The sequence below is a fragment of the Lepisma saccharinum genome, chromosome 4, assembly GCF_977018435.1.
Source record: "Lepisma saccharinum chromosome 4, izLepSacc3.1, whole genome shotgun sequence".
In the NCBI taxonomy this organism is placed as follows: domain Eukaryota; kingdom Metazoa; phylum Arthropoda; class Insecta; order Zygentoma; family Lepismatidae; genus Lepisma; species Lepisma saccharinum.
Window position 1 is genome coordinate 29,677,873 of NC_139232.1, and position 24,865 is coordinate 29,702,737.

Genomic DNA, 24,865 nt, shown 5'->3' on the forward strand with positions numbered 1-24,865 from the left:
TTGCGGCAAAAGAGTCCGGATGGAGCCTATGCGGTTCATCACACAAGTTATATGTTAATATTTCTGAATTCAGCCCATTACAAGGTTCCACTTATCTGCCATTACCTGCCAATATTAAAAACAGAAGAGCCGTAGTTAATATAGAAAATACCGACCAGAAATGTTTTCTGTGGTGCATATTAGCTGCTTTGTTTCTAGTTTCAAGGCATCCTGAGAGAATAAGTTATTACAAACAGCATGAACATATTTTTGACGATGCAATGAAGGGTTTAGAATATCCAATGTCAGTTCAGAATATTGATAAATTTGAAAAAAGGGCCAGGCACATCAATGGCAAACAATTATCTATTAATGTATTTATTTGTTCCACTGGACGTGGCAATTCTTTGATAGAACCTCTCAGAATCAGTACACTTGATGATGAATCTGCTATTCCGATTGATCTGCTCTTAATTGAAGGGGATGGCACATATCATTACACTCTGATACACAGTCTTGAAGCTTTAGTCAGAAAACAACTAGACAAAACTCATACAATATTCAAGTTGTGCAGAAGATGTTTGACTGTATTTGATGGTCAAAAAATGGTAAATGGGATTCGTGAAAAAAATGCAGAAATTGCAAAAAACAAGTTAAAAGAGCATCTGAAATACTGTGGCAACCATAAACCTGTTCATATGGTGATGCCCAATCCAAGTGAAAAAGCAGAATTCAAAAAATTTGAAGCCTTGTTGGAACACCCAGCATATATTGTCTGTGATTTCGAATCGAACCTCAAACCTATTGCATTCTGTAGCCCAGATCCAGAAGAATCATCAAGTACACCATACCAGCAACATGAACCTTCCAGCTTTTGTTATGTGGTTGTACGGGACGGTGTTGTTATTAAAATAGATTCATACAAGGGACCAAATGCCATCAAAGAATTTGCACATAGAATAGAAAATGTGTGCCGTGACATAGCATCTAACATCTTATTAATATCAAAGCCTATGTTGCCTTTAACAGAGGAACAGATTGAGGATTTCAACAATGCAGAAAAATGCCCGGTATGTGATTCTGAATTTTCAGATACAAATATCAAGGTGAAACACCATTCTCATACAGATGGTCGATATATACAGGCCCTGTGTAATAGCTGTAATATTAAGATCAAGAGACCAAGATTTATCCCCATATTCTGCCATGGAGCATCCAATTATGATTTCCATCATCTGATCAGGTACGAGGGGTTTGAGAAGCAGAATTTAAATATTTTAGCTGAAAATGATGAAAAATATATATCTATTAGCAAGATAATTAAAGTTGATGGTGTTCCTATTCACATAAGATTTCTTGATTCTTACAGATTTTTATCTGCTAGCCTGGATACACTGGCCTCTCAATTATCTGATGATGACTTGAAAATCACACGTGCCTCGTTTCCAGATCAGGACCTGAAATTAATTAGGCGGAAGGGTGTATATCCATATGACTATGTTACAGGTTTTTCTAAATTTGATGAGTGTTCCCTGCCACCACAAGAAGCATTTTACAGCAAAATCAGAGGATCTGGAATCACTGATGAAGATTATCACCATGCCCAATTGATGTGGAAGAGTTTAAATTGCCAGACATTTGGTGATTATCACATGGCTTATTTGAAACTTGATACGACCCTCTTAGCTGATGTAATACAGGCATTCAGAAAATCTTCCATGCAAAATTATGGACTGGACCCAGTGTATTTTTACAGTGCCCCGGGCCTAGCATGGGCCGCAACGTTTTTCAATACCAAAATGCAATTGGATCTGATCCACGATCAAGAAAAGTATCTGTTTATAGAGGAATGTATAAGAGGAGGGATGGTGCAATGTTCCCAGAGATATGCCAGAGCAAATAACAAATACATGCCTGATTATGATCCAACACGGCCATCAAATTATATACTGTATGGAGATGCAAACAACCTCTATGGTCACGCTATGATGGATAAATTGCCATATGCAGGGCTTGAGTGGGTCGAAGATTTCAATATTGAAGATCTTCAGGATTTTGATGACAGTGAATATGGCCTCTTCTTAGAGACTGATCTGATGTTTCCAGATCATTTACACAACAAATTTTCTGATCTGCCCCCAATTCCCGAGGTTCAGTGTTCACCTGGCTCTAAACAGAGGAAGCTCATGACGACTCTGGAGCCGAAACAAGGCTATGTCATATATTACAAAAACCTACAGTTCCTGATGAAACATGGTGTTCAAGTGACCAAAGTTGGAAAAGTCTTGAGGTTCAGGCACTCAGGATGGTTGAAACCATACATTGATACAAATACGGAGCTTCGAACATCTGCAAAGAGCCAATTTGATAAGGGCTTGTTTAAATTGATGGTGAATTCAGTGTATGGCAAAACAATTGAAAATGTCAGGAAACATACCGATGTTAAAATAATTACTGACCCCAGCCGGAGCAAAAAATTCGTTGCAAAGCCCAACTTCAATTACAGAAGAATTTATGATGAGTACATGGCACTTTTCAACATGATGAAAACAAAGATCAAGTTTGATAAACCTATTTATGTAGGGGCTGTGATATTGGAATTGTCCAAATTACATATGTTAATATTATATTATGACGTGCTGAAACCTTTTTATGGTGATCGTGTAAAATTATTGTACATGGACACGGATAGTTTTATTCTTGAAATTCAAACAGAAGATGTTTATCAAGATATGTCACAGCCTGAATTGTTTCAATATTTTGATACCAGTGAACATACAAAGATTCAACAACACCACAACAAAAAGGTGCCTGGCAAGTTAAAAGATGAGACACTTGGTGATGTTATTGTGGCATTTGCTGGGTTAAGAGCCAAGATGTACAGTTTTGAAACATGTAGTGGTGCTGTTGCCAAAAAGGCCAAGGGCATTGGCAGAGTAACTGTTGAAAAAGAGCTTGTATTTGAAGATTACAAAAATTGCATCAAATCACAGAGTTCAATTAGAACATCAGAAAATAGAATTCAGAGTGAGAATCACTTGTTGACTTCAAATATTGTAACAAAAGTGGCTCTGGACCCACATGATGATAAGAGATGCATTTTGTCATGTAACATACATACTCTACCTTGGGGGCATTGTGATTTGAAAAATGGGAAGCAATGCCCAATTCCAGAGCATGATTTGAAATAAATAAACATGCCTATGAACTTATTTGGGTTCAAAAAACAGGCTATTATGGAGCTGCCCACACAACAACCCTCTCCTGATATGATATCTAAACTGAGTGGCTTGTTAATTATTCATCTGAACAGCATACTTACAGATAATGATGAAGAAACAGGCAAAACATTGTACATATTTAACAATAATTTAAATCATTACCAATTACCTGTAGGTGGTCAATTGCAATTTATTACAACTCCTGAGGGTGATGTTAAAATTTCAGTAGGGAGAAATATTTATAGAATTAAGCACTCAAACATGATTTCCGGCACTGTATATACTGTTTCTGCTGGTGACTGCTTATATATTGAGGTCCCGGGATCATATGACAAGCTTATACCCTTTTTTATAGAATTAAGAATCAGATACTCTATAATAAATAACCAGTAAAAGAAAATGCCTAATGATATATTTGGCCACACAAGACATGAAGATCACAGTGATGAGATTCTGATGCTTGATGTCAGAGTCAAGAAATTAAGAAGTGATTTACAAGCTTTACAGACCACACTCAATGCCAGTCTTCAATTAGAAATTACAAATTTGCAATCACAATGCATGGACCCTCTTCTTAAAATTGATTCTGAACTCAAATTGTTGCTTCAAAAATATACTGATTTGGCCACATTAGATAATTTTCAAAGTTTAGAAGAAGCTGTAGCAGCTCTTCAAGCCAAATTTAAGACCCAGACCACCAACTCCGAGCAATTGAAACAGCAATTGGAAGAGCAGATAAATAATGTCCAGGCACAGCTCCAAACAATTGTCAAAAGCATAAAATCACAAGAAGATTTTGATCTAGTGATTTCCACTCTAAAGGAACAGATTCAGTCACTCCAGATACCTAATCTGGACCCTCTGCACAATGCCATAGCCGAGGTTAAAGAAAAAATTGAGACACTTGAAAATTTTATGAACAACTTGCCATCTTCTGATGCTTTGAATGCAATAACTCGGAGTGTTGCAAATATTAAGCTGCAACTTGAAACATATGAAGATTTTGGAAAAATTCAAAATACCATAACCCATCTTGAAGGTACAATAGCAGCAGTGCAAAGTGATTTGGCAAATGTATTAGAATCCAGATTGCCTGGGATTGTAGACACACTTGTCAGTGTCCAGCAACAGATCACAAAGCTTGAAAACCTCAACACCGAATCTGAACTATCTCATTTTCATCACTTGATCGATGATATCCAAACAAAACTTGAAATTTTACAACAATCCACACCCTCTCAGGCAGATATAGCCCTGCTCCAAAATGCTATGCAAAATGTGGCTGATGCATCTGAATTAAACAATGTAAAATTGGCACTTGAATTTTTGCAGAATACAGTATCAAATCTTCCTACATCACAGGAACTTAAAAATATTAAGAGAGCAGTGAATAGGATATTGAAATCAGAAGATATCAAGAATATCCAGGCAGAGATCAAACAACTCACTCAGACAGTGGCCACTCTACCAACTAATCAACATATTAATGAATTGCATGCTCTGTTTGAGGATATCAGAAGACAGGTCCATGATCTTACTGCTCAAAATTCAAAATTGGCAGTTGTTTGAAAATTTGCAACAAATTGTAGCTAATATCAAGCAACAGCTAGGGACCATGGAATCCAATCAAGCAAATGCCCTGTCTGTTTTTGCCACCCAGCTTCAAGAGATTGTGCAACAATACAAAAAACTTGTTGTGGACGTAAAAATCAAGCCAGGCCATGATGATGTTGTTAGGACCATCAATGAGCACCTTGAATCTGTAACAAGCAGATTGCTCACAGCAGAAAAAGAAATAACAGGCATAATCGAGAATCCAAAACATACAGTAATTCTTGAATTGTACAGCATCCCCAACAAAGAATATGATTCTCCATTTACACCAGGTGGCAAAATATATATGCTGTCCCCTGCACAATTTTATTACCAGTTTTTTGTTGGAGGCACATTGAGACCAATCAAGATCAAATATTGGCATCAGCCACAGGCACATCACTACCCTACCCTATCAATAACAAATGCTGACAACAAACCAAAAATCACCAGTGTAGAGTTAGAGGATTTTACAGATCCCAATACATTAGAAACAGCATATGTTGAAGATGATGGCTCTCTGGAATTTAAAATACAAATAGGGGACAAATTATATTTAGAAAATCCTGCAGTTTCAGCTGCTGAACACCCCATAGTTGCAATATTCTTGTTTACATATTATGTCTAGACAAATTATTGTTGATGAATTACACAGACAAGCCAGACATAATTATAAGAGACTCCCAGTAGTCACAAAGGGCATAGATGATTTATGGCAGAGCGACTTGATTGAGTTGTCAAGTGGACAGTTGAAAAACTTAGACAAAATCAACAAGGGCTACAAGTATCTACTCACTGTCATAGACACATTTTCAAAATTTGCCTGGGCTGTGCCACTCAAATCCAAGACTGGAAAATGTGTTACAGAAGCCATCAGAACAATCATCAATTATTCAGGAAGATCACCGCGCTATTTGCAAACAGATAATGGCAAAGAATTTTATAATTCAGTGTTTCAACAATTTATTAAAAGCCAGGCAATAAAACATTACTCGAGTTACAGTGACCTCAAGGCCTCAATTGTAGAGAGATTCAACAGAACCTTAAAAAATCTTATGTATAAACAATTTACACTTCAAGGTAATTATAAATGGCTTAATATTCTTCCAGAACTTCTACATAAATATAACAACTCTGTCCATTCCACAATCAACATGAAACCCTCTGAAGTAACTTCATCTGATGAGCAAAAATTGATCAGGACTGTTTATTATCCTAGATACCAGCCAACAACAAGAAGGGCCAAATACAGGGTGGGCGACCAAGTAAGAATCAGCAAATATAAGCACTTATTCAAAAGAGGCTTTACGAGAAACTGGAGCACCGAATTATTTACAGTAGTTCAAGTTAAACCCGGGACCCTTAACACATATATAATAAAAGATCATCGAGGAGAAATTCTCAAAGGTAGGTTCTATGAACAAGAACTCAGCAAAACTAAACAGCCTGACACATATCTCATAGAAAAAATCATTCGCAGAAAAGGCAACAAGTTATTTGTCAAATGGCTGGGTCATCCGGAAAACAGCTGGATCGATGCACACAAAATAATAATATGAGCACCTGGGATGTTATAAAAAGGCTGCCAGAACCTGAACAGCAGAATAAGAGAAATGGCAAGTTGCTGCCTGATAATATTAGGTGTCTTATTGTTGGGCCATCTGCTTGTGGTAAAACTACTCTAATGGTTGATAATTTTTTATTGGCACCCAACTGGTTAGACTGGAAAAACAGGCACTTGTATGTTTTCTCTAAGAGCTTGGAACAATTAAAATATCAGCAGCTGATGAAGCTATATGATGGACTGGATATTGCCACTTTTGAATCAGATGTTAAGCCACTCCATGAATGTCTCGATAATTCTGTTGTTGTGTTTGATGACATTATACTGGATAATCAAAACAAGGTTAGAAATTTCTTTACACAGGGCCGACACAAAAACATTGACTGCTTCTACCTGGCACAGACTTTTTCTAAAATACCCAAGCAGCTGATCCGAGACAACAGCAATTTTATATGTATGTTTCATCAAGACCATACCAACCTCAAGCACATACATGATGAATATGTAGGTGGGGACTTGAGCTACAATGATTTTTCTAAATTTTGCAGCAAGTGCTGGAGCCAGGACAGTTATGGGTTTGTCACAATTGATATGACAAGAACACCTAATAGTGGCAAATACAGAAATAAAATCAACGATTTTCTAGACGTTGAGACATAAATAAACAACCATGAAACGACCAGTCATTGATGATCTTAAGTTAAGAGATTATCTTGTAAAAAGATTTAAGGGATGGAAATCAGAGAACCGTGGAATTTATGAAAAACACAAACAAACAGAACAGCCTGTCATTGATGCTATTAATAATTTAGGTAAGAATATCAAAACTGTTACAGAGCAAAATCAAGATTTGATCACGGAGCTTGTACCTGTAGCTGCAAGAAACATATTAGATTATCCATTCACCCCACTTTCCAGCATTCATACACCTAGTCCTGTTGCTCCTAGAAGAATTGAAGCTACTCAGGATCCTATTGAATTGGGTCTTCTTGCTCAAAAATATTTAACCACATCTAAAGACAACAAAGATGAGGTGTTTGGCTTATATGCTGACACAGAGCTTGATGGCAGCATCATACATAGAATTGGCAATTTCAGAGTAACTTTTATGGGAGATGATCTGATTGTTTATTCAGAATCTCGTCTCGGAGAAAAAGGTGCTTTTGTTAAGTACCCCGGAACACCTGGATTGTGGGAACTGATGACTAGAAAGAGGCCTGGCAGCTATACAGATCAGGATTATGAACATTACAAAGAAATATTAATAAAATCAGATGCTCTATACCAGAACAATGATCCCACACAAAAAAGAGTCAAGTCTAGCAGTGGAGCAAAATACAACAATTTAATCAAGCCCATATGGTCACAAATTAAGACAGGTAGTGGGATCAAACAATACAATACTCTGCCTAAAGAATTTGTGTGGGTTGATGATGTCAGGAAACTTGTGGATAGGTTGCTGGTGATAGCAGGGGAGGAAAATGCTGGCAACCACAATTTTTACAATGAAAAGGTTGGAATTATGGACATGATAAGCACAAAATTATCTAATTTTATAGTGAATGACACTAAGGGGATTGGATATCTCATAAAAATTATTAATACTCTACCACCTAAATTTTGGAATATCTCTGAGGGTCGGGGCCTTGTTAATGACATTATAAACAAGCTGCCATTTGAACTACACATTCCAGGCTATCAGTATTGTGGTCCAGGCACAAAATTGGACCATAGATTAAACAGAGGTGACCCTGGTGTTAATCCTTTAGATGCTGCTTGTAGAGACCATGACATTGCATACAACACACATTCTGATCTTGACAAGAGACATGTTGCAGACAAGAAATTAGAAGAGGCTGCATTTGGTAGATTTGTAAGCAAAGATGCTTCTTTGAGTGAGAAAATAGCAGCATTGGGGACCACCATAGCTATGAGCACCAAACAAAAACTGGGGTGGGGGTTGTGAATATGTATATAATAAACCTACGATGAAGGCCAAGGGTGTTATGTATCAAATACCTTATGCAGGTCTTAAATCTCTTAAAACTATTGACAGTCTTTTAACCAAAAAGCAGCGCAAGAAAAAAAGCTCTTGTATTGCAAAGGGACATGGTATGAAATTGTTGCTTAGTACCCCCCAATTAAAAAAATTACAGCAATCCAGGAAAAAATTGCATACAGGGGGATTCATATTTACCATCCCTGCCATCTTAGCTGCTCTCGGGGCTGTTGGGAGCTTGGCTGGGGGATCAGCTGCCATAGCAAAAACAGTAATAGATGCCAAGAAAAATAGGGCAGAATTAGATGAGCAGAAGCGCCATAACCTGGCCATGGAGAAAAAGGGCAAAGGTCTTAAGAGAGCCATGAATAAGTTTAAAAAAAACAAGAGGCGCTTACAAACCAAGATATTGAAGCTTTAATCAAGCCATTGGGCATCAAACATTTTAGAGGTGTGTACATGTCTGATTCTTTACCGGAACAACCACTCAACAAAGAGTGTGGCATTGTTAATTTGGATGAGTACAAAAATCAGGGCACTCACTGGATTTGTTATCTTAAATATTTAAACGATGAGGCATTTGTATTTGATTCATTTGGAGGTGTTCCACCTGAAAATTTAATAAAATATCTAAATTCAGCTAATCTTTATTACAATAATGCCCGTGTTCAAAACTTCAAAGATGTTAATTGCGGACATCTGTGTTTATCTGTTCTCAGATATATGTCTCAAATAAATAAACCATCAATTGAAAATTTTCAAAAAGCCTTGTGGTATCTGAAACATCATGGGGGTATTCCATCTCACCAGCCAAAATTCAATATTGAAACTCAAATTGCATGATGACATAGTATATCCCAAAACAATAGCTCTCAGAGCATTTTACGGCATGTACCTGATCCCAAATATTACACGCCACAACAACACAATTGCAGTTGGGGATCAAAAAATTGTCATCACTCCAGGGCAGTATAATCTATCCACTCTAAATGCTCAGTTACCCAGAGGTGTAGTGTTAACTCAAAATTCTGTCACTCACAGAGTAGAGATTGTATCTGCTACAGAAACAGTGGATCTGGGTACTATAGGAGAGCTGTTAGGCTTTGAGAACAACACAAAACTTGAAGCAGGCATCAAACACACTGCTATGAATATACCTAAATTCTTAGCCATAGAGACTCTGAATATTCACTGTAATATAGCTGAGGGTATGATCACCAAATCAAATGGCATAGGCACTCACAAACAAACTGGCATCATTGCAACATTCAAACCTAATTCCGAATTCATGGAGCCAATCAACTACAATCCATCCCCAACATTATATTTTCCTGTGTGCCATAATAGAATAGATTACATTGAATTGATGGTCACTAATGAAAAAGAAGAATTAGTTGATTTTGCTGGAGCCACAACAACTGCAATCATAGAGATTAACATTTAAATAAAAATACATACAATGGAAAATATTGAGAGTTATGAGCTACAATCATTCACTCCAAACAGGAGGACATTTGCAAATTTAAATCAACCCAACACAGAAATCGAGGTTGATCTTGATGTAGGGGACGGCTTTATACACCCTCACAGAGCAGATCTATACATCAAATTTGATGTTGTAAAGCTCGATGGAACAGATTATCCTGCAAATTCGAATATAAGATTGGTGGATAATTTTGTGCCGCATCTGTTCTCTGAAATTGAGATCAGAAAACATGGTGTTGTTATAAACAGAGTGGATTATCCCGGCATTACCTCCACAGCTTTGGCCACATTAAAATTATCCAAAACAGAGGCTTCTTACTACAAAATAGGTGGATTTGAGGCTGGTGATAAAATATTATCTAAAAACCACACAGTGCTGTTCCCTATGCGCCTGTTGCCAGGATTCTTCTCGGATTACAAAGAAATTATGTGGAAGGGGGGGTTAAGAATTACATTTAGAAGAGCTGCAAATGATAACAATGCTTTGATGAGGTACAGCACATTAAACCCTACAGGAGAAGCTCTGCCTAATACCCTACCTGATGCAGGCAAATGCATTATTCAGACTATGGAGTTAAGAATCCCAGTTGTTGAATATGAAGCCAGTTACGCTCTTAAATACAAAGCAGATATAATAAAAAATCCACAGATTCCTCTGCAATTTTACACATATCAATGCGTACAGAAGCCCGCATCTGGCACCTATTATGAGTTTGATGCTACAAATTCATTCTCCAGTATTCAATATGACATGCCTGATTTTGTGGTGGTATTGTTTCAGACTGGAAGACACAATAATCAGGAAAAAAATTCAAGTAGATTTGATAACTGCAACATCAAGAACATATATCTTAAAAATGGCAGAAATGAGGTATTCCCCAGAGAAAATTACAATTTAGACATGTCCAAGGATGATTTTCTCAAATTATATGAGGCATTTTCGGCTTTCAAAAGAGTCACTACTGGCAGTACTGATATGTACTACACTCCAGATGAATTCAAAACACGGAGACCCATGTTTGTAATCAACACTTCAAAAAGAAAACAAGTTGTGGTGAATGACAGAACAAACATTAAAATTATCTGTGAATTCCACGAGGCATTACCCGATGACACCATTTGTAGTGTCATTCTCATAGGTGAAAAATCATATGTTTATGATGTAAGAAATGAGAGAGTCACGGAGCAATTCTAGAAGAATTACATTGTCTTAATATTAGATATGTAAATTGAGCCTGGTGGCCAATTGAACTTAAACCAGAAATAAATATGTATGTGTGTGTGTGTATGTGTGTATGTGTGTGTGTGTGTGTGTGTGTGTGTATGTGGATGGCCAGTTTTAAGTGTGGCCACAAGAGGGGCATATTTTTAACAAATTTATGGATAACAATCACACAGAAGTGCCTTTTGTAAGTATAAACAAATCAATCTGAGAGGGTCATACTTTCTGAGGAAATTCCCGAGGGCATTTTCACAAAAATCTTAGATTAGACAAGATTCCACACTTGAACAAAAAGCTCATATGCTCATGTTAAGCTTGTTTTAAGTATAGCAAATCCAGTGAGGAGGGGTTCATACTTTCTCGGGTTTATAGTAGTATCAACTTGAGAATTCTTCTCCTATTTACTACCTGAACACCCTTCCCAATAAAAAACTGGAGATTCTTGTAGTGGACGACATATCTCTCTTTTCTCTCTAGAGTTAACATCTACTTGCTTTGATTAGAATCAGATGGACATTTAATTTCTGGAGCCGGAGGCAAATCGGAAAATGTAGCATGCAAAGTATTTGGAAATTCAATGTCCACCTCAATGAACAGACCAAATTCACGATCGTCGAAACGATTAATATCAATTGAAATAGGATCCAGCCACTCGAATCCTCCATATGGAAGTTTCTGTATCATTGCGAACCCGTATAGATTGTTTACGTCAGCGTAAAATAAGTAATTCGATGGTCGATTTGCATCGTATTGACTCTCAGACATGTGAATATTGTTTGCCTTTGCGTATCTCTGCGAACATTGCACCATCCCCCCACGTATCCCCCTTTCTATAGAAAGTAACATGTCCACATCCGATATCAATTCCAACTTGATCATGGTCTGGAACAACATAGCAGACCATGCCAAACCAGGAAGACTGTAGAAGTGTGCTGGATCTAATTTATAAATATTTATTGCTGTTTTTCTAAACACTTGGAATACATCAGCAAGTATCGTTATGTGTAATTTGAGATACGCATCGTGATAATCGCCAAGAGTATTGCATCTCAATTCCTTCCATATTAATTTCGCATGTTCGTATTCTTCGTCCGGGATTCCGGTTCTTTTCAGTTGACTGAAGAATTCTTTTTGAGATGGGAGAGTATCATCGTCAAATTTAGATTCATTGGTTCTACGTGTATGTTGGGAAAACTAGCTTTTGTAATTTTAAATTGTTCGTCGGTTAGTTTACTCGCTAAAGCATTGAGACTTGCTTATAGGAATCTAAAAGAATCTAGAAACCTCATCTCTACGATTTCATTCGCTCCTGGAATATTAACTTTCTTACTTATAGAAATATAACTTTCTTCGTTTTGAGCAAGAATATATATTTTTTGCGTATCGTATCCAAGATTTCTAATTAAAAAATGCAAGTCGTAAATGGATCCATTCTGGATTTTGAGGTTCCAGGTGTTACAGATTTCAGTAATGTAGTTTCCGGTGAAATGATTATGGTGAAATACTTTCCGATTCTCATCCATGAAATGTTGATCACACACCGGACACGTTTCAATGTTATTGTAAGATTGGAGTTCATCGCTCGATAATGGAAGCATTGGTTTCAATTGGCATAAGAGGCTGCCAATATTCTTAACCTCCTCCACCATCTTTTTAAAAAAAATTCAATAACATTCGTTCCGCGATATATATATGGTTTATCTAGTCTATCCTGCCAAACAACAACATATCCAAAATTATTTGATTATGAAGCTGGTACGGTGTTGTGGAAGAAAATTCGGGATCCGGATTGCAATAGGACAATGGTTTGAGAAAAGCCTCAAAGTCTGCGATGATAATGGCTGGATGTTCCAACAAGGCGTTGTACATTTTAAATTCTTCGAATTCATTTGCTATCAACATGCAAGCCGGTCTGTTGACTCCACAGTAGACTTTATGTTCAGCAAGTTTTTGTTTGGCAATTACTTGATTTTGGAAATGTTGTTAATTACGTCGGTCACGATCGTCGAATACGGTTAAACCCCTTGGACAAACTTCGATGTGTACATCAAGCTTGGTTGTTTGGCTTCTGACCAAGCAAGAGAGTGATTGAATTAGCGTGTAATGATGAACATCATCGTCAGCAATAAGAAGCAGATTGATTTCAACCACTTCGTCATCAACAATATTAGTAATCCTAACGGGATGCACAAAATGCTTAACTGAAGTATATGAATAAACATTAATAGCTAATCGTGTTCCCTATCCATTTCGTGCCCTGTTTTCAAATTTTGTTATGTCAGAAATAGCAACAGGGTATTCGATGCCTGTCATAGCATATTCAATCTCGTCTACATATTGTGTGTAATGAGTAACCTGACATGGATTATTTGAACAATAAATGGGGTGAAGTGCCGCTAAAATGCACCACATAAACATTTATTGTTGGTGTTATGAATGTTCAGCACGGCTCTCTTATTCTGAATTTTGTACCGGAAGTGGAACGTAGCTCGAAGCAGAAAAAGGTGTAAATTTGTTTACATAAGCGATTAATCTGTGAGGACTTCCACATAAAGACCAACCTGATCCCTTAGCCTCGAATTCATCGTGTTTCCTAATCAATTCACTAGTAAGATTAGAATATAAAAACATTCAAATTATTAATGTCTGCCAAATAAAGAACTTGGTTTTTCGTTTTGTGAAAAAAATATTTCTTATAACATTGGTTTTCTCATATTTACCAATTAGATCAACATATACTTTTATGGAGTTTTTTTCCAATTTATTTTTCAAAATATTTATGATAGATGTTTTAATTTCACGCAAGAAACTAGAAATATCACAGCTTGGTTTCGAAGTAAAAATAAAATCCAGGAGATGGTTGTTGAATGCAGATCTAATCGGCTTTTGGTCATTAGACATCTTAATTTGTTTGGAAGTAGAAGCTTCAGCTTCAGGATAATCAATTTTTCTTTTCAATGTTTCAAGTCAGGTTGATGCCTTGCAATTTTTCATGTGTTTACTTAAATTAGTAATGCTAATTATTTTTCCGCATTGAGTACAAGGTTTAGGAGGTAACAAACGATTTATTTTCGAACCTGTTTCGCTACATCTTGCCCTATGCTTGCTAATATTAGTTTTGGAGATTACTTTAACACAAATAACACATTCGATGAAATTAGATGACATTTTTTAAATATGCTTTTCTAGAAAAAACACAAATCGGAAAATTTAAGTAAATAACAATAAGACGTACAATCAACTCAAAATTCAATAAGATTCTATTTACTAGGAAAAAATACCTCTAAACTTACGATAATTGATACAATGTAACTTAAAAGACAATTATTATAATTATAATAATTTTTTTCAGCTCTAGTATATATATATAAATTTCCTCGGGGAAAAATACAAAACGCACAATCAAGTCGAAATTTAGTCTGTGTGAAAAACGATTTGAACCACCTTCAAAATAAAACAATTGTAGCTATTACGATAAAATTTTCAGCTATGTTATTTATACAGAATTTCCGGAGACAACAAGTAACATCTGATCACATCAAAACTCAATCTGATTGAAATTAGTATGAAAAAATCACTTGATACACTTTTAAACTTAAAATAACAAATAGTATGTAGCTTTAAAATAAATTAAATACTTAACTTTTAACACTGCAACAACACATCCGTACTCTTCAAACACTCTCACGACTGACTGATCTGTAATGCGAAAACCCTTTAAGTAACCTAAGCGCTAATGAAAACATCTGAAACATTAAGCCAATCAGAAGACACCCATTACGTCATAACCAACAACACGTTAGATACGGGTCATCATAATATTGCGTAATAACTTGTTGCGCAACATTGCTCAATAGTTTACCTTTACAAGCCATCCCAATGTTGCGTAATAACTTGTTGCATAACGTGATGCAATAATTTACTCTTATAAAAAATACAATAAAAGAGAGCTTAATATGGGCCATCACAATGTTACGTAATGTTACGTAATTTAACTCGAAAGAAATTATGACACTCGTACCAAGTACGAGATGAAAAATCACAGAGTTGCAATACTATAAAATCGACAAAAACATCGTCAAAATAGGTTTTCCACTGTGCTTAAATTAATAAAAATAATAGGTCTCGTACCAAGTGTTCGTTTGAAGGAATCCTTATCACCACTACTTATAATTTTTTGGGGCTCAAATCAAAAACTATATACTTAATAAAACTATATACTTAAAAAACTGGAAAAACCCACGGGTGTCTGTCAAGTAAACCGGAAGTAGACCGGAAGTAAACCGGAAGTAAACCGGAAGTAGACCGGAAGTAGACCGGAAGTAAATGTGTGTAGGTGTCAGTGTAGGTGTGGGTGGGTGTGGGTTTTACGTAATTTAACTCGAAAGAAATTATGACACTCGTACCAAGTACGAGATGAAAAATCACAGAGTTGCAATACTATAAAATCGACAAAAAACATCGTCAAAATAGGTCTACCACTGTGCTTAATTAATAAAAATAATAGGCCTCGTACGAAGTATTATTTTGAACACCTCCAATATACCTACTTCTTCAGTTCTGTTGAGGTTGAATGGGGCGGGTCGCACTTTCCCTGCGTACGAGTTATCACTTGTACGTGGTGTTGGTCACTGGCGATTAGAACATTGGTTAAAGAAATGATCGACCGCGCATCACAATAGGAACACGTACGCTCTTTAACATTGTACGTGACCCAATAACGGCCGCAACTGATCATAACGTATAAAAGTTCATCTTTACTAATTTTCTTCGGGTTCTCACTGGGTATATGTGGTCTTTTGGGTACGTTTCGTAATCAAGGAAGATCACCTGTACGTAGGGAGTTAGTACAGAATATATTCCTTCATCTGACATTTCACTCAGCACGACATGCAGCCGCACTATCACATGATTTTCATGTGCCCACGTCATTATCTCTTTATGTTCGCCGTCATCGTCATTATACATATACACTCCTTTCGACTCGCGTAATAACTGTTCACCCGTTACTTTAGACAATAATTCCACAAAAACACATTTTCTATAATAGTCTACTTCTATACTTAAATCGTGTTCTGGTTTCAGTTTCAATTTCGTACTTATCCAGCGATGTAGTTCATTTGACGTGGGCTTATTTCTCACTTCTCTAAAGTTCAATTTCAACGTGTTCACTTGCTTGATGGCCATTTTCAAGACTTCAGTTTTGTTCGACTGGACGATTACGTAATACACGCCCGCTGTCTCAACTACACGCTACGGGAGAGAGCACCGGTCCACCTTCCTCCTTCCGCGGTTCGCACGAGACTACTGCCTACCACTCGGCCACAGGGTCCGGCTGATGAAAATAAAAATACATGTATTTAGTCACAATATATTTATGGTCCAAATTCGTCAAATGCATCTTCTTGAGCGTATTGGTTGAACTCTGTCAGCGAAACAGATCTTCTAATTTACTAATGTAACATTTCATTGAGTAATTTCTTATTTACATGTGACTCCATTGTATCTTAGGTAGGAATACGGTTGAACACAGGGACGAACGGTTTTCACAATCTCCGGTAACTCAATCACTCAAACACTTTCCGTTGGCAATATGTTAGTAGTAACCAATGAACGGGTACCGTTGAACTGAAAATTCCATAGTTTAGACGTCACATAACAAAGTTATCCTAATATATACGACTCTATCATACTGCAGCAGTATTTTATTTTCTCGTCGTTTCTAAAAGCGTGCCTTAGAATGACTTAAAGGTACTCGGAAACATATGAAACTGCTGCAGAGACGTGAAGTTTCCACAATCTTAGAACCGCTAGTTCGCTAACTGTAGGACGGAAACACAAGGTTCATATGTTAAAGTTTTCTCTGTTTGGAAGAAAGAATAAACAGAAGAATGCAACTTTATAATCAAGGGATACTCGTTTCAAAATTCAGCAAACGCATATTGTACAGAGCTTCCCATCTCACTTTCAAAGTGCCGGACCCTGTGTTGAGCCAAGTGGAAAATAGGACTCTTATCGGTAATAGTATTTGACAATTGTTAATAAGAACAAAAAGGATAGCAATGGAACGTGAAAATACCATTTTGATAAATTTCGCATATGGAGCAGGAAAACCCAGTGCAATGGACGTGCATGAGTTCATTTACAGTCAGTTTAAACTTAGTATTGATGAAATTTTAGCAATACAAATACCGACAACTGCGCGAGGTGTTTATTTGAAATTAGTGGGACAACGTACTATGTTAAAATTGCTAGAACAGTACCCAGGTGAATTAGAATTTAAGTATGATAATGGGAACGTAGTGAAAGTAAAAATTAGCGACGCAAGTCGAATAGTGAAATACGTACGTGTATTTAATTTACCTATGGAAGTTGAATTAAGACAAATGCACGGGAAATTTAGTGAATATCGAACAGTGGATGAAGTGACAGAAGAAATGTGGAGTGAAAAGTTTCGTTACCCTGTGCCCAATGGCGTACGTATGGTAAAAATGTCATTAAAGATGCCAATACCATAATTTGTAACTATTGGCAAATATAAGGCACACTTGATATATACGGGACAAACTCCAACGTGTGAGTTCTGTGGTTCGGATGAACATTTAAGATAAAGTTGTAACCCGCGGCAAATGACTACCCTACGGGTCCCACCGAAAGTCAAGGCAACGTACAGTAAGGCAGCTTTGCCCAATGAGACCGACATAGTAATCTCAGAGGGATTAGCTAGTGCATCAAATCAGAAGAAAAATGAGGTTACCTCACAAAGGAAACAAACCAGTAATAATGAGATGGGAAAACAAATAGGAAGAACACAAGAGGAGGGAGCAAATAAAAAAACGACAGAACCTCAAGATAAAAAACACTCGAAGGAAGAAATAGAATCAAGCGAATTAATGAAGAGTGAGAAGAAAAGGGAAGAATTAATGGACACATCCCTCCCCCCACTACCTTATCACCAGAGGAAATTGCATCCGCCACTAAATCACTGAGTGACAAACAAGAATCAGAAGAAGACAGTGATCTCATTTCCACTTGTGGGAGTTAGAATATTAATCAAATGAAGGTAAGTGAAACTAAGCTTAAACGAAAAACAAAAACAAAAAAACTCTATAGCAAAACGGCGTTCTACCAGACGATTAGGAAATAACTTCAAATAGTGCTCGAATTATTGGATTAAATTCTCCAGTAGTGAAGATGGTGAATGGTAATCGAAGTAAAGAAAGCGAAAAGACAGCTCAAGAACATAGTACTTAGAGTAATTTATTTATATGGAAAATATATATTATACAAAAGTGTGGATTATTTTAATACTATTTATAGTATTATATAGGATTATGGAAACATCAGTAATACGAGTTGCAAATATAAATATAAATAATATACAAAATGAAACAAAGTTAAATCACTACGTAGTTTCTTGCATCAAAAAAGTATAGATGTTGCGATGTTGCAAGAAGTAGGCCGAAATTCGCTAGAATGTAATGAAAATTACATATAATATAATAATTATAATTCAAGTGGTACAGGAACTGCAATTTTAGTTCGTAAAGGACTATCATTTATCCAAGTACAAAAATAATCCAGTGGAAGATTAATCATGGGAAATTGGGAACCTTGACATTAATTAACGTTTTGGCCCGTCGGGATCAAGATACCGGAACGAAAGAAGTAATTTTTATACATATACAGTACCACAATACATTGCAGGTAGTGCAGGTTCAATGTATTTATCAGGGGATTTTAATTGCGTATTATGAAATGTGGATCAAACACCGTGTTATAATTTTTCAAATGCTTTGCAAAAATTGGTGCACAATTTGCAGTTAAGGGATGTGTGGCAAGAAAAAAGAGGCAATGAACTCGGATACTCATACGTTACTGCAACTAGTGCCTCGAGAATAGATAGGGGATATGTTTCAAGTGAATTAAAATCAAATATTACCTCTGTTCATATGGAACCGGTGGTTTTTAGTGATCACCATGCTGTTACAACAATTAAATCACAGGTAAGGTTAACTAGAATAGGGAGGGGAACTTGGAAAATGAATACATCACACTTAATTGAAGAAGATTTTAGATTTGGCTTTGAAAAACAGTGGGAAAAATGGACTGAGAGATCATTATATGAACAAAATGTTAATAGATGGTGGACAGAAATTTTTAAACCAAATTTCCAAAGATATTGTAAACAATACTCCTGGGAAAAAAAAACACGAATGGTATAATAAATTTAATTTCTATTATGCAGTATTACATGACCTATATAAGAAAAAGAAAAACGACAGTGACACGCAAACGAAAATTAAAAAGTAAAAGCAAAACTACTGCGCCTACAGGCAACAAAAGTAGAAGGAATACGTATACACAGTGCGCTCCCCAACATAGATATTGAAGAAGAAATAAATTTAGTTCAAATTATATATCAGCGACAAAAGCAGAGTCTGATAACAGAAGTGCGGGATAATCATGGAGTAGGCCATAATGAGGGGAATAAAATACAACAAATAGTGTATAAATATTTGGAAAATAAATATTCAAACGCATATCAAAATAATGAGAAGGCTAGTCAATATTTAGACAAATAAATACCAATCCTCCAATCAGAAGAAATAGTTGGATTAAACCAACCATACACAAATGTATAAAGCAATAGTACAGGGAATACGGGGAACAGCACCTGGGGAAGATGGAATAGCGACTAATGCATATAAAGTTTTATGGCCAACAATGGGTAATACTTTAACAAAATGGGTTAATACAGTATTAAACAAAAATAATTTAGTAAATTATGAGACAACAGGAATAATAATTTTAATACCAAAAAATAGTCAACCCAAGGAGATGAAAGATTACAGACCAATAACATTACTTAACACAGATTATAAAATACTGACTAGATGTGTAGCAAATCGATTAAAGTTGATTTTGACAAAACTGGCTACACCATATCAATATGGAGTAGTTGGAGAAAAAAAACTTTTATTGACACTATTACGAGATGAAATAATAATATCTCAAGACTCACAACCAAATAAATACCTCGTAGCGATTGATTATTAGCAGGCATTTGATAGAGTGGGACATAGATTTTTGTTAAAAACAATACAAAAGATGGGTATTCATGGACAAATGTATGAAAATATTAAAACATTAGTGACAAATATAAGCTTAAGGCAAAAATCAATGGGTTTTTAATTAATAAATGCATAGTCAACAGAGGACTTCCGCAAGGAAGCCCATTAAGCTTACCCCTTTTTGTAATGGCTTTGGCACCTTTCCTTCAACTCTGTCGCACGACCGTAAATGATAACAATACAGGAACGGAATTTACGATTGGAGCTTATATCGACGATGTCACAGTCATATGTCAAAATCAGGCAGCGATTAAAAACTTAATGGAATGTATTCGACAATATGAAATAGAATCTGGTGCTTTAGTGAATATGACTAAAACGTGTTACTTAACATTGGGAAAACAACATGAACAGCCACCTGACGTGACATTTAAAAAAGTGGATGAAGTTAAAATCCTAGGAGTGTTTTTTACAAATGACACTACAAAAAGCATAAAAAGTAGGGTAATCGGGAGGGTTCTAAGCCATACTTGGTACGAGGCCTATTATTGTTATTAATTTAACCACAATGGAAAACCTATTTTGATAATGTTTTTATCGATTTTATACTATTGCAAATCTATGATTTTTCTTCTCGTACTTCGTACGAATGTCAATACACCTACACCCACCTACACTCACCCACACCCACACCCACCTACACCTATTTACTTCCGGTCTACTTCCGGTCTACTTCCGGTCCACTTGACAGGCACTTGTGAGTTTTTCGTTTTTTTAAAGTATACACCCACGTACACCCACGCATACCCAAGCATATTTACTTTTGGTCTACTTCCGGTCTACTTCTATTGTATTATGTTGCGTTACAAGTTATTACGCTACATTGCGATGGCTCGTAAGGGTAAAATATTTCATCATGTTGCGCAACAAGTTATTACGCAATATTGTGATGACCTTGTATCTGACGTGTTGTTTTCTGATTTTTTTGGATTATGACGTAATCGGTGTTTTCTGATTGGTTGGTTATGACGTAATGCGATGACGTGGTGTCTTCCGATTGGTTGGATTATGACGTAATGCGATGCCGTGTTGTTTTCTGATTGGCTCACTGTTTCTGATGTTTTCAACGCGGTCCGCGCTTAGGTTATTTAAATGCGAAAGCATTACAGATCAGTTAGTATCGTGAGAGTGTTTGAAGAGTGCGGACATGTTGTTGCATTGCTGCTCATAATTTTTTTCATGTGCTAAGCACAGGGTGATATTTTTTTACTATATGTGCTTATTAATTTTTCATACTTAGTACAAATACATATTTGATATATAATAAAAAATAGCTAATATAAAATAAAACGTCATGAATATTTTTGGGTTTAAATAGCAACAACATAATCAGCCTGTAGAGAGAATTGAACTGAACATGGATGTATCTAGAGAAATTTATATTCAATTGAAAGGGTTACTTCTTGTTCACTTGAATAGTATTTGGTCTCATGTTGACGAGGATACTGGAAAGCACTTATTTGTATTTAATAATAACTTATCATCATATAAGTTACCTGTTAATGGGAAAATTCAAATAAACGTTTCACCACCCAATGCGGCAGTTTTGCACATAGGTCGAAATTTGTATAGAATTAAACATAATACATTACATCCTGATACGTCTTATGATGTGGAAACTGGTGAATTTTTGTATGCTGAGATAATTGGAGAGGATGATAAATTGATTCATCTGTTTATCAAAATAAGAACACTCTATCCTTTTATTAGTATATAAAATACATAAAAACAAAAATGGATATATTTGGTAATAGAAGGCGACAGGAGATTCCAGATAATTCCAGCGAGAGTGCTAGTTCAGATGTACGTCTAAAGAAACTGAAATCAGATTTACTCATATTACAGAATTCGCTAAATATAAATATTCAAGCAGAGATTACAAATCTTCAAACTCAACTGATTGATCCTATAGTAAAAATTGATGGAGAACTCAAATCTTTGCTTGTGAGATATACTAATTTAGCTTCAATAGATAATCTTCAGAACTTAGAAGAGAATATTGCCAACTTGAAAAAAGAACTTGATGAATTAAGACAAATCCAGAGAACGAATACCGAACAGCTGAAACAGCAATTAAATGACCAGGCAAATAGTATTCGTACCTAACTGCAAACCATCATCCAGAATATCAAAACTCAAGAAGAATATGAGCAGGTAAATGCTAGTATTGCTAAATTGCAAGAACAGTTTCAATCTTTCGAAGTTCCTACATTGCAAAGTATCAAATCTGAATTACAGACAGATGAACTGCTTACAGCTATAACAGAAGTTCAATCGAAACTACAGACATTGGAAGATTTTATCAATAATTTACCTTCATATTCTGAAGTGTAGGGCGTTACCCCCACACCCCCTATACGCCTTCATGGCGTGGTGCTATGCACAGGGGAACACTTTACTTTTTACTTTTTATTCTGAATTAAATGCTATTGCTCGGAGCGTTGCCGGCATCAAATTGCAGTTGGAGACTTATGACGATTTTGGAAAGATACAAGGTACCATAGCTCACATAGAAGATACTATGGCAACTATGAGAAACGAGCTAACAAGTGTACTGGAAACTCTGGAATCGAAACTGCCTGGCATTACTGATATTCTAGCTATAGTTCAACAGCAAGTTACTAAGCTTGAAAGCTTGAATACTGAATTAGAATTATCGCATTTCCATCATCTTATTGACGACATTCATAGTAAATTAGAGACACTGCAACAGTCTACACCTACGCAGGATGACATAACGCAACTGCAAGAAATTTTGAAAAATGCAGCTGATGCAACAGAACTCGATGCTATAAAATTAACTCTTACCACACTTCAGTATACTGTAGCTGCTTTGCCTACTTCTCAGGAAATCAGAGCTATGAGGAGAGCAGTACATCGAATTTTAAAATCTGAGGATATCAAAAACATTCAAGCAGAAATTGCGCAAATCAGAGAAACTGTTGCTCGTCTCCCCAACAATCATATAATTAACGAACTACATGCATTATTTACAGATATCAGAAGTGAAGTACACGATCGTGCTACCCAGAGTTCTAAATTGAAACTTGTAGAAAATTTGCAGGAGATTATTTCCAATCTTACGTTACAAATTACTAATCTTGAAGCAAGTCAAGAATCTGCTTTATCAGGTTTTTCTACTCAACTTCACGATCTCAAAGAGGAATATAAACATAATATATATATATTATAATAATATATATAATATATATAATAATATATATTTTTGATGTAAAAATCAAACCTAGCTACGATGAGTTGGTTCGTACTATCAACGAACAATTGGAACCGGTATTAAGCAGACTAGATGATGTAGATACTGGTCAATTTTATTCTATGGAAATTGTTAGGTTACAAAGTGTTCCAAATGCTCGAGGGCACTGGACGTACGCCAATGCTCGCAATGTTTACAAATTAAATCCGTACACTCAGGTACATGAATTTTTTGTTGATGGTAGTTTACGATTTCTGAAGTTTGGTTTTCTAAAACATGGAAAACATATTGAAGTTCCGCAGTTTACCATAGTGCGAAAAGATGGTATACACAAGGCACTTCAAATACCTATTACATATTGAGAGTCTACCAATAAATATAAAGTACATGACGACGAACAATTATCAGTTTTTGATATTGAAATTGGTGACAAGCTAGTATTTGACATAAAGCGGTTATACCCTGAGGACAATCCATTTTATGCGATATTCTCACTTCAAACTCGATGTCAAGACAAGAAATAGTTCATGAATTACACAAACCAGCCAGTCGCAATTACAAGCGATTAAGTGCAGTAACAAAAGGTATAAATGAATTCTTCCAGGCAGATCTGATCGAGATGGCTCCTCCAAAGGGGACTTTAAAAAATTTGGATAAGATAAATCATGGTTACAAATATATGCTTACAGTTATTGATACTTTAACAAATATGCATGGGCTGTTCCCCTAAAATCCAACACTGGTACTTGTGTCACCGAGGCTTTTAAGTTGATATTAGTGAGGGAAGGATACCAAAATATTTACAGACAGATAGAGGGAAAGAATTTTACAATCCTACATTTGCTAATTTAATGCAACAACATAATATTAAACATGATTCTACATACAGTGATCTGAAAGCTAGTATAGTGGAACGATTCAACAGGACATTAAAAAATCGCATGTGGAGACAATTCACTCTACAGGGCAATTATAAATGGGTGCAAATTTTACCCGAGCTAGTTCATGATTACAACAATACAGTACACAGTACTATTCACATGAAACCTGCTGAGGTAACAAAAAATGATGAGCAACGATTGATTTCTACTGTTTATTGTAAAATATATACATACACTATCAAGAACCCAAAGTTTAAAATAGGGGATCAGGTAAGGGTCAGTAAATATAAACAGTTATTCGAAAAAGGTTTTACTATAAATTGGAGTACGGAGTTATTCTCAGTGTTTCAAGTTTTACCAGCGAATAAAAATACATATATCATAAAAGATAATCATAACAAAATATTGAAAGGGAGATTCTATGAAGAGGAACTTAGTAAAACAAAATATCGAGATACATATCTAATCGAGAAAATATTGAAGAAGAAAAATAATAAATTGTATGTGAAATGGTTAGGTCTGCCAGACAAAAGTTGGATAGAAGCAAACCAGGTGATTCTTTGACACCAACAT